Source organism: Hevea brasiliensis, chromosome 16 (assembly GCF_030052815.1).
Source record: "Hevea brasiliensis isolate MT/VB/25A 57/8 chromosome 16, ASM3005281v1, whole genome shotgun sequence".
In the NCBI taxonomy this organism is placed as follows: domain Eukaryota; kingdom Viridiplantae; phylum Streptophyta; class Magnoliopsida; order Malpighiales; family Euphorbiaceae; genus Hevea; species Hevea brasiliensis.
The window spans coordinates 136,566-147,537 of NC_079508.1; the positions used below are offsets into that span (position 1 = coordinate 136,566).

At 38.2% G+C, this 10,972-nt stretch overlaps 1 non-coding gene across 1 annotated transcript; it reads left to right on the top strand.

Moving 5' to 3' along the window:
- The first annotated feature begins 10,589 nt into the window (after positions 1–10,589).
- On the top strand, positions 10,590–10,696 carry LOC131175187 (small nucleolar RNA R71). Its single transcript, XR_009145349.1, has one exon. It is a non-coding gene; the product is annotated as a small nucleolar RNA R71 (small nucleolar RNA).
- The last annotated feature ends 276 nt before the right edge of the window (positions 10,697–10,972 follow it).

Genomic DNA, 10,972 nt, shown 5'->3' on the forward strand with positions numbered 1-10,972 from the left:
TTTAAGGGATAAACATAGGCTTCAAGTTGGCTATAAGGGATATACATTAATTAGGGGTGGCTAAGGCTTAGTGAGGTTATATCAAAGAATGCCTTAATCATCTCTTCATCAAGCATATGCTAGGATTTAGCCTTGATAGGTCCAAGAGATATGTTCTAGAGCTAGTGAGGCAATTTTTTAAGGTTTCCTTGTATTTCAAAAATTTTCTTCTAACTTTACAAGTTCAATGTGATAAATTAGTAGTTATGAAGAGGTTTAACTAGTCTAGTTCCATTAGAGAGATTAGTTTCTTCACAAACAACATGTTAAAATCCCTTTTTGCCTATCTAGATACGTTCATTCCTCTATCCCATGGAGTCCAATTATTAGCCTACTAGAATTTGGTTATAGTGCTAAGTTTCACAATTTAAAGTTCAAAATTTTTTCAAAAATTTTCAGGAATTTTAATACACAAGAATAATGTAGCTGAATTTAAACAATATAATGATGTGCAAATGTAATGATATGCAATGCACTTGTATCCCCCTCAAACTCAAATCAGACATTGTCCTTAATGTTAAAATAATATGCAAAATCAGAAAAATGTACAAAGATTAATAGGAAGCATATTATTTATTAAGCATGGAAAATTTTTGGACATAAAGCAAATAAAAGAGACTTATGATTGCAGTATAGGACTAAGGCATGTAAGATATTACAATAAAGGTCCTATCCTTATAGTCCTAGCTCTAAAAGGCCTTTGATGATGATGTTGGTGATGCTGGCTCCTCTTCCTCCTCATCTAGCTTATCCATTAGCATGTCCAACTTGTTGTGGGCTTCTTGGAGGCTGTCCTCGATAGCTCGCATCCTATTGTTGAATGTAGTCTCCATGCGCTGTAGGTATGCGAGTACCAGATTTGTTGGTGGTGGTGTGTATGGAGGTACTCGAGCAGGAGACTCCTGAAACATTGGCTCTTGGCCTTCTTTTTGAGGTTGCGAAGTCTCACTGGGTCCTTCTCTTGCTTCGTCTCTCCGAGGGATGGCGTTCCCTTCAGCATCCAGTAGGTAGCATGTGTTACCCACCTTCTTACATATCCCCATGGATATGCAGATAGTTTGGTCGATTCTTAACGTTCCAGTGACAAAGCGCAGTCTGTGGTGTCCTGGAACGAAGCTAAAGTGGAGGGCAATGGTTGTGACAAGGCCACCAAGCACGATGTGCCTAGTAGACTGTTGACAGAGGTGTCGAAGATGGTTGCACAAAAAGAAGCCAATGCTGCAGCGCTGTCCAATTACCATGCACCATAAAAAAAATAGCTCACTGGCATTGACAATGCCAAGGCTATCTCCACAGCCCATGATGGTGTGGGCGGTGAACTGATGCATATATCGCAATGCCAGACTTGTGATGCCTGTGGATTTGGATTTACTAGAGTTATAAGTCTCTGCATTCGGGGCAATTGAATTCCAGAAGTTGATGTTATTGTAGAGCATGCGGTTCCTTGAAATCTCTTAGTGGCTGGCGTTGTCAAAGCCAAAGTTGGCATTGAACTCGTCCATGTTCATTACCCAATCGACACCATGGAGGCGAAACTCAATCCTACCCCTGTCTTCTCTATCGGTAGGCCATAATGTAGCCTTGAAATTGCCCAAAAATTCCAGTGTGGTGTCCTTGTATGCTGGGAATTAGAGTTGGGTGAACCTCATCCACCCGATGCTATCAAGTAGCCAATTAATTCATCTTGCAACCCGATTTGCTCCGAAAGCGAAAAATCCATATATTTGGTGGAGGTTATTTTCCAGGCGTGAAGCCGGGTGCACATTGCCTTGTGAGCATCATCACGAAATCCCCAAGGAATAGAGATTTCAGGTTGTAGAGCGGGTTATGGCTGTGGTTGCTATGGAGGATGGGATGGTTGGGATGGTTAGGGAGTGGCTACCCTCGTTCTTTGGCGTTGGGGTGGAGGCTTAGGTGGAGAAGGTGAGAATTCTCCTCTTTGCCTTGAAGAAGAGCCGATCCTTCTTACAAATCTCTTTGCAAGAGCCATGGATATGTTTTTGAGAAGGAAAAGAGTAGGGTTTTGGTGAAGGGAGATGAGATTTGAGAGCTTTTCATAGGTAAGGAAGGGAGGAGATGAAAGGTTTTGTGTTTATGAAGAGTTTCAATGCTAGGGGTGTATTTAAAGAGCCGTTAGGACTCTTCGTTTCACGCGTTTTGTGCCCCAAGAGTTACGTCTGCGACATGAAACATGGGTCGTGTATCACTACACGGGTCCCGACATGTAGGACCGTGTAAATTTTTGCCCGAAATTTTCAAATTCTGTCATAGTACACGGCCCGTGTAAATGAGCACTGGGACCCGTGTAACTTTCTGTTTCTCGAGTTGCTTTTCTAGATATGTTACACGGACCGTGTCAAATATAAGGAGGCCCGTGTAACTTTCTAGGTTTTAGTTTTTCTGCTAGAGACATTACAATGTCCATGTAAATTGCTCTATGGACCCGTGTAACTTTCTATATCCTAAAGAGTTGAAAATGTATGAAATTTACGGAGTTTCAGAAAGTTACATGGGGCGTGTAAAACCAATACATGACCCGTGTAATATTCTGATTTTTCAAATTTTTGTCAAATGAAAAATGTTTATCATCACAACACATGGAATGGATTTAAAGTTTAGTAATAGAGCTACTTCCCTGGTTTTGTCTAATTTTCCCTTTCGTGGTTTTAACTTGGTGATTCCTTTCCTCTCTTGATCTCTACTCCCTTTTTCCAAAAATCCTACAAAGTGAAATGCTAATGAGTATGAAACAAAAATCAATATGAAAAAGAAAGAAAGAGAAGTTCAGAAAAACTTTTGGGTTGCCTCCCAAAGAGCGCTTGTTTATAGTCTTTAGCTGGACTTTGCTTGTTTATGATCCGTCAGTAGGATGGTCGAGGGTGCAATAGACTCCCGTTTCTATGGATTCTCCTTGAAAGTAAGGCTCCAGCCTCTACCCATTGACCTTGAATGCACCTTAGATTTCGCTCCACACTTCTACTGATCCATGTGGGAAGACTTAGGTGACTTTGAAAGTTTCGGACCATCTTGATTTAAGCTTCCCTGGAAAGAGTTTCAATCTGGAGTTGAATAAGTGGAAAAGATCTCCTTCTTTTATCTCTTTCCTTGCTATGCTCATGTCATGCCATCTTTTGGTTTTATCCTTAAAGATTTTGGCATTTTCCTATGCATCCTATCAGATTTCTTCCAATTTATTCAGTTGTAGGAGCCTTTTCTCATCAGCAGCTTTGAGGTCAAAATTTAGGATCTGAATTGCCTAGTAAACTTTATGCTCAAGTTCAATAGGGAGATGGCATGATTTTCCATAAACCAGTCAGAAGGGTGTTATGCCAATTGGTGTTTTGTATGCAGTACGGTATACCCATAGTGCATCATCTAACTTAATGCACCAGTCCTTCCTGGATCTGTTTACAGTTTTCTCCAAAATTTGCTTAAGTTCCTTGTTTGAGATTTCTACTTAACCGCTGGTTTGAGGATGATAAGTTGTGGCAACCTTGTGAGTCACTCCATACTTTTTCAGTAGTGTTTCAAATTGTTGGTTGCAAAAGTGACTTTCTCCATCGCTAATTATTGCTCGCGGTGTGCCAAATCTTGTGAAGATGTTCTTCTTAAGGAATCTTATGACCACTCTAGCATCATTGGTTGGTGTTGCAATTGCTTCTACCCATTTTGACACATAATCAACTCCAACCAAAATATACTTATTTTCATGGGAAGAGGGAAATGGGCCCATGAAGTCCATTCCTCATACATCAAACAATTCTATCTCAAGTATACTATGCAGTGGCATTTCATTCCTTTTTGAACTGTTACCTGTTCTTTGGCACTGATCACAACCTAGCACAAAGGATCTTACATCCTTAAACAAATGTAGCTAGTAAAACCCTACTTGCCAAAACTTAGCTGCGGTTTTTGAGGTGCTTAAATGTCCTCCATTATGACACCCCTTACCCGTCTACAGGGTAGCCGAGCAGGATATGCCACACAGTGTGTCAGAGCACCAAATCATATTTCCATTACAATTTACCCTTTTTAATTCATTTATTTATAATTTTGATTAATCTGAATTTTTCGTAAATTTTATAGAAAATTTGGCAGAGTGCTGGCTGTAAATTGGAAAAACAGTTCTTCTGAATCTGTTAAAAATACTTCTAATATAACTATATTATCGATCTCAGTCAACCACCAACATATTTCCACAATTTTTCAAATAACTTCAATATTTTCAATTCCTTTCATGTTATACTAAACTCAATAAGAAATACTCAAATTTATTACTAAACATGATTTATAGATAATTACATCAAAACATAATTACATGAGTTTATAATATACATGACAAAATAAAGGTCTGATTACACAAGTTTACAAAATACAAAATATCAAAAGTAGCCTAATGTCCTACTAATGCACTGCAAATGTGAGGTGACTCTGGACTCTGTGTGAAAATCTGAAAGTTCACCCGGTCTGAGGTCTGTTGGACTCCCCAGCTATGTCTCTAGTACCTGTGCGTGACAAAAGCGACTCGTTAAGCAATTCTGCTTAGTGGTGACAATATAAAATAAAATAACTAAAATAATATAAATATACAGAATATATGTTTACATTTTAGGTAGACTTAATATTTGGCATTTATTGCAGTATTATTCGATTAAAATTTGATAAGATTTATTTTCATTGCCCGAGTAACCCATACTAGTTGACTGGACTGGATAAATGGGTAAATTGGCACTGGCTACCAAGTACCTCGGACCATCACACCATTGGTCACATTGTGTCTCCCGGTGTGCAATAGAACAGCTAATAAGCTGTAATAATTATCAAGGATAAAACCCAAGTATAACAACTCAATCAACATAGCCTAAGGCTATTATAACACAGAATGGCACGTGAGGCCATAAAACACAGAATGGCATGAAGCCATATGCAGTACTGCTAACAGAACCCTATTGGCATGCTAACCTATCTAAACCAATCTTGTTAGGTGTACTAGGGCATGTTACACTCTTAAATTGTACAATTCTTGAAATTTAAGTTGAGGTATTACTATTCTTTTTATTAGTCAACAAAAATGTTGAATTTTGCATAGACAATAGGTACATTGGTTTTAATACTCCCAACATACCACATTTTGCATTCTAAAATTGTTGGTATTGGTTGCCAATACCATTTCTAAGCTTAATGTTAGTTGTTCAAAATTTTCAGATTTCAAGCCTTGTATTTACTATTTCATTAGTCATTTTTGCAGTGGGAATTTGGTAAAGTTGTCAAAATGAAAGTTGTTTCTTATTATGTCTAGTTACATTTCTTTTTTTGAATCACTTAATTTGGAGTTTTGTAGCTCAAGTTATAGGCTAAATATCATGACTGGCCGGATTGCCAATTTCCCAGAATTTCTGGACTAACCAAATCTATAGTATTTTGTGCAGTGACTGCAGGTTACCTTTTGAATATGTTATGGTCAAAATATGGGTTAAGTTTCTTCATAAAAGTTGTAGGTCTATGTCTCAGATATTTTCTGGTAAAATTTTAGGTCAATTGGACCTTTCTACACTGAGTTATGACCAAATGAATAAACAGTGTTCATTTGGTCATTTTGCCCAGGCAGAATGCAGGTCACCCGGATTAGGGCAATCTTTAGGCCAACTTGGTTTGGTTTTCTGAGCATAGTTTCTTCGCCAAAGTTGTGCCATTTTGTGTCTAGTTTCATGTGCTATTAGCCTTGCACCAATTGAACCTCTACAACTCCAGTTATTGCTGCCTAAACCTACTGGACTCATGCCCAGTCCTGCAGGTCACCAAGGGCAGCAACACTAACTTCAATTCCCACTTAACAAACCACTTAATTTATCATTCAGACATAACCAAATGGTCACTAATTGACCATTAAAACTTACTTTCACCCTTGCATGATCAAAGTCTCAATTTCATACCCAAACCCTAACTCAACCATCTCAAATCATGCATTTAACTTGCATTTCATTATCCCACTCAAGAGATTAGTACTAAGGGCAGCCATGCTACCATTTTAGTTCCATGAAATTCTCAAAACCTTACCACATCCAAGGCTGCTAAAAATTTGGGATGGGCATACACATGATATTTATTCCATTTTCTTATAAATTTTGCATTCAATTCACTCCTTTAACATGAATTACAAGAAAAATAGTGAGTTTGGTCACTAACCTCTAATGGAGTCACTTTTCAAGCTTGCAAAAGCTCTTCTTTGTCACTTCTTTTTGCTACCTTAACCTTGCCCAAGGTGCAAAGACCATTTTTTATGAAAGGTTTAAGAGGTTTTATGAGGGAAATTGAAAGGAATCAAAGCTTAAAGAAAGAAAAAGCTATGGAGGAAGAGAGATGAATTTCGGCCACAAGAGAGGAGGAAGATGATGAGTGAAATTTTTTGGTGAATTGATTTGGTCTTTATCCCTTTAAAATGTTTGGAAAATTCTCATTGGTTGAAAATTTTTATTTGGTTATTTATGACATCATGCTTACGTCATAAACCTCATTTAATTTTAATTTCTTTTCTCATTTTTTTACTCATTTCTAATTAAATTTTTAACAATATTTATTCACATTTTATATCATAATAATTATTTACTTAACTGGACAAGTCGGCCAAAAATCATATCTGAAGACGAAATGACCAAAATGCCTTCCGTTTGGCTTATTGAGCCAAAATCGTCTGTACCAATAGAAAATTTTTTCTAAGCATTTTCTTGGCATTCTAATGTCATAGAAACCTTAATGACCCTTCTCTGGAGTCCCAAAAATTATTTTATGAATTTTTCCTTGGGTCTAGGGCTCCTAGTTGCGAGAACTGCAACTTCCCACTGGGTTACCCATCGTTAGGGCACTGGCTCGTTTAACTTGGTTATATTTTATTTCTAAAATTTTTTCTAGAATTTTTTTTTTAATTATTTGAGTTAATTATGGTTCCTCACTTTAGTTTCAATATTTTTCCAGACGTTTTAGCTGTCCGAACCGACACCTATCACCGGAATAGTAGAATATACAGAATTGCTACAGTGAGGGTGTTACATCCATATAGTGATGAATGGCAGTGATAAATGATATTTTCCATATCTTCCTCTGGTATGCATCTTCTTATCAGTCCATCATTACATCTCTTGTATAATAGAGGTTCCTCCCATAAATAATATCTCATGTTTGGAGGCAGTACCCTGCATATAAGAAAATTAACAAAGTCAGCGTACTATGGAGCTTTGGAGAATGCAAGTAATTGCTCATCAGGAAATGAATCGTCAATTGGCAAATCTTCTGGGTACTCCAATTTTAATTTAGAAAGATGGTCAGCTACTACATTTTCGGATCCCTTTTTGTCCTTGATTTCAAGGTCAAGTTCTTACAGGAGTAGAATCCATCGAATCAGCCTTGGTTTTGCTTCCTTCATGTTCATAAGGTACCGGATTACAGCATGATCTGTGAATACAATGACTTTTGACCCAATGAGGTAAGATCTGAATTTGTCCATTGCAAACACCACTGCTAGGAATTCCTTCTCTGTGGTGGCATAATTGATTTGCACCTCATCGAGTGTCTTGCTAACATAATAAATAGCATGGAGCTTTTTATCTTTTCTTTACCTGAGCGCTACACTAACTGTAAAGTCACTCGCGTCTCACATCACCTCGAATGGTAGCTCCCAATTTGGTGGCTGCATTATTGGTGCTGATATCAGGGCTTCTTTTATCCTATTAAAGGAGATAAAGCAATTTTCATCAAAATCAAAGGGAACATCTTGACTTAACAAGTTAGTAAGTGGCTTAGCTATTTTGGAAAAGTCCTTGATGAATCTTCTGTAGAATCCTGCATGTCTCAAAAAGCTTCGCACTCTCTTGACTGATGTTGGGGGTGGCATGTTTTCAATGATCTCAATTTTTGCCTTATCAACTTCAATTCCTCTTTCTGATATCAAATATCCTAGGACTATGCCTTCCCTTACCATAAAATGACATTTTTCCCAATTTAGGACCAGGTTTGAATCTTCATATCTTTACAACACCTTAGATAAATTAGCTAGGCAATCATCGAAAATAGTTCCATAGACAGAAAAATCATCCATAAAAACTTCCATGATATCTTCAATATAGTAAAAAATGATAGCCATAATGCATCTTTGAAAGGTAGCAGAGGCATTATAAAGACCAAAAGGCATTTTTCTATATGCAAATGTTCCATAGGGACAAATGAATGTTGTCTTTTATTGGTCTTCTAGGTGAATAGGAATTTGAAAGAATCCCGAATACCCATCTAGATAACAGAAATAAGAGTGTTTCGCTAACCTTTCTAATATTTGGTCGATGAAGGGGAGAGGGAAATGGTCATTTTTGGTAGGATTGTTCAACTTCCTATAATATATGCACATTCGCCAACCAGTGACTGCTCTAGTAGGGATTAGTTCTTTGGTGTTCGATTATAGGTTTACTGTTTTCTTCCATGGGTATCCTATGCATGCAAATTGAAGGGTTGATTCCTTTCAGGCCTTCTATTTTATACCCTATGGCTTTGTTATGGATCCTAAGTTCTCTTAGCAAATTTTCCTCTTCTAACTTAGACAGGCTAGCATTGATTATAATAGGATAATTAGAATTTGAGTCCAGAAATGCGTACCTTAGCAAGGAGGGGAGAGGTTTAAGCTCTATCTGTTTAGCATTTTCCTGGAGCTTACCTTTGGTTTATTCCTCCTTTAACTTTTCCATCTCGGAAGCTTTAATTGAGGGTATGGGTGGATGAGCTGCCAACTGTTGCGCACAGGCTGCTATTTCTGCATTTTCATCATCCACTGTATGGCTATGCACAATACACACTTCAAGAGGATCTTTAAGATGTGTCTTATGAAATTCCTTTTCAACTTGTTCATCAATTAAGTCAACCTTGAAGCATTTATCAGGTTCAAATTTGTGTTTCATTGTGTCGAACAAGTTGAACTCCACTTCTTCTTCTCCTACCTTGAGGGTTAATCGCCCATTTTTGACGTCTATGATGGCTCCTACGGTTGCCAAGAATGGTCTTCCCAGGATGATAGGAATTTGAACATTTTCTTCCATCTCAAGGACAACAAAGTCCACTGGAATGAAGAATTTGCCCACTTTGATAGGAATGTTCTCAAGTATGCCCACAGGATATTTAATAGATTGATCAGCCAATTGCAACGAGATTGTTGTGGGCTTCAGTTCTCCGATCTCCAGCTTTTTGCATATCGATAGAGGCATTAAACTAACGCTTGCCCCAAGATCGCAGAAGGCCTTATCTATTTTCTTGTTACCAATGAGACAGGGTATGGAGAAGCTTCCTGGATCTTTCAACTTTAGAGGCAATTTATTCTGTAGTATAGCACTGCATTCCTTTGTTAGAGCTACTGTTCTATAGTCTTCTAGCTTTCTTTTCTTTGACAGAATCTCCTTAAGAAATTTGGCATAAGATGGCATCAGAGAAAGTACTTCAGTAAAGGGGATGTTGATATAAAGTTTCTGTAAAACTTCCAAAAACTTCCCAAACTGCTTGTCCAATTTGACTTTCTAAAATCTCTGAGGAAAAGGTAAGGGTGGCTGGTATGGCTCTGGTAATTTCTTTGTCTTCCTTGCTTCCTCTTCCTGGTCTTTCTTGGCTTCCTCCTCCTTTTTCTCTGCTTGGCCTTCAGAATTTTCTACGGTTTCCTCTGTCTGTTCTACCTTTAGTTATACTAGAGTTCTCTCACTCCTCAGTGTAACTGCCTTACAATGCTCCCTTGCATTCATCTCTGGTTGGCTAGGCAGTTTGTCAGCAGCTTTACTTGAAGAACTTGCTTGCTGAGCGATTTGATTCTCTAGCATCTTGTTATGAGTCGCAAGTTGGTCCATTCTGGAAGTCAGCTATTTAATCAATTCATTTTGTTGTTGTTAAGCTACTAGAATCCTTCCATCATGGTTTCCATGATCATTTTTTGTTCAAGTTGTTGAGGTTGGAGAGGTAGTAGTGGCTGTGCAAAGTTTTGACCTCTGTTCTGAATTCTAGCGGGTGCTGGTGGTTTGTACTCTTGTTGCTTGTTTATTGGCTAGTTCTGCTGATTGGACCATGAGAAATTTGGGTGGTTTCTCCATCCAGGGTTGTAAGTATTTGAATACAGATTGTTGGGCTGCCTCTGGTTGAAGTTTCCTCCATTATTCACATAGTTCATCTATTCTGAGGAGGGTTCATTGAAATTGCTATATTCTAAACTCATGTATCCTCCTCCATAACTGTCCTCATGTTGACTATTTGTACCAACTGTGTTGGCTTCCATTCTTTTGAGTTTCCTTGTGAGCTGATCAAACTGAGTATTTATCATGCTTAGGGCGTCTACTTCCAGGACCCCTGCAGTTCTTCTTGCATTTCCTCTTTCATTTGACCACTCATAATTATGGTATGCAACCTTTTCTAGAAGTTCAAGTGCTTGTGGCACTATTTTCTCCATTAGATCACCCTCTGCAGCTAAATCAACTGTGCTCCTTGTAGAAGGTAGTAATCCATTATAGAAATTTTGCACCAATAGCCAATCTTCTATGCCATGGTGTGGACATTCCCTCTGCAGGTCTTTATATCTTTTCCATGCGTCATAGAGTGATTCTCCTTCCTTTTGTCTAAAGGTGTTGAGCTCTAGCCTCAGTTTTGCAGTCTTTGCAGGTGGAAAATACCTCGCTAGAAAATCTTGAGAGAGGTTTTCCCAAGTAGTGAATGTTCCAGCCGGTTGAGAAAGTAACCACTTTCTTGCTCTGTCCCGAAGGGAGAATGGGAATGCTTTGAGTCTTATTACTTGATCAGACACCCCATTCATTTTGAATGTGTCACTTAGGGCAAAAAAGCACTAGAGGTGATAGTGCGGGTCTTCTGTGGGTGAACCTGTAAACTGGGTTTGTTGATCATTTGGAGCCATGCTGGTTTTAAT